The following is a 1,370-nucleotide window of genomic DNA, read 5'->3' as shown; positions in this document are numbered from 1 at the left end:
CATCGGGAGCTCACCGAGACATTGGCTGTTAGAGCCAAGCAATCAATATGTGAAAATCCAGCCCAGGCAAGGAAGGTGACCTTGAGCGGCAGAGAGACAGAGGGAGGAGAGCTGCATGAATTACACACGGAGACACACTCTGGGCGAGGGAGGAGGGATGGAGGGGAGCGAGAGGGACGGGGAGGACACAAGCCCTCTGCTTCGCTGCTGCAGAGCCTGCTGTGTGCCCGGGGAGAGGGCAGCCACCGATCCCGCCAGAGGGGATGAGGGGAGGAAGGTCAGTGCCCAGGGTCAGTCTGCTCCTCCCCATCTATCCCTGCACGCCCCACACCGAGGGGGATGCAGCTCCTTGCCTGTACAAAACAGTCTGGGAGCATCCCCTCATCTCATCCATCCCCTCCGGCTGGGACTGCTCCTGCTGCTCCCCCCATAGAATCATTTAGGTTGGAAAAGACCTTTAAGATCATCAAGTCCAACCGTTCCCCTAATCCTGCCATCCCAGGCCCTAAGCACCTCGTCTGCCCGGCTTTTAAATCCCCCCAGGGATGGGGACTCGACCCCTTCCCTGGGCATCCCCTTCCAGTGCTTAACAACCCTTTTTGTGAAGAAATTTTTCCTAATGTCCAACCTAAACCTGCCCTGGCACAACATCAGACCATTTCCTCTCGTCCCATCGCCCGTTCCCAGGGAGAAGAGGCCGACCCCCACCTCGCACCATTTAGCTGTCTCCAGCAACGGGGCTGCCACCGCTTCCCATCAGAGACTACTTTGAAGCCCCGCAGCTCCTGCCGTTACTCAGCAAATGCTCCCGAGATCAGAGCGATGCTTTGCCATTGCACGGCCCCCCCACCTCATGGCTCCTAACATGGGCCCTGGGCTAATTCCTCTCTCCGGCTGCTCCGCTCCCTCCCAGCCCCGTGTGCCTGCAGCGGGTCTGCTGGCCCCGTTAGCCGGGCTCAGGCAGTGCCCGTGGCAGGCTGGCAGAAGCAGCACGTGTATCACAGCAGAGGTGCACGGTCCCTTACATGCATATATGCATGGGACAGGCTGTGCAACCCTATAAAGCCTCTGCCACAGAAATGGCTTAAAATGCGGGCAGGTCCCGAGGCCAGATGGTGACCCTGTCCCTCAGGAGCGGTGCAAGCAGAGGCATCAGCTGGGTAGAGCTACAGACATGAGGGGATGGAGAGGAGCCAGGACTCCCAGCTGCCTGGCCACAGCCTAAGGGTCACGGGGCAGTGGGCAGAAAGGGTGACAGAGGGGGTGGCTGGGTCTCAGACACGCTACCAAGCCAGGCTGAGCTAGAGCAGGGCTGTCCTGCTGGCAGGAGGGCTCAGCAGAGCCCCTCTAACCCCTGCTGCCATCCCCAG

This window comes from Egretta garzetta, unplaced genomic scaffold, assembly GCF_000687185.1.
Source record: "Egretta garzetta isolate BGI_Z169 unplaced genomic scaffold, ASM68718v1 scaffold105, whole genome shotgun sequence".
Taxonomy (NCBI): domain Eukaryota; kingdom Metazoa; phylum Chordata; class Aves; order Pelecaniformes; family Ardeidae; genus Egretta; species Egretta garzetta.
The sequence above is the reverse complement of the archived record's forward strand: the minus strand, read 5'-3'. Positions refer to the sequence as shown.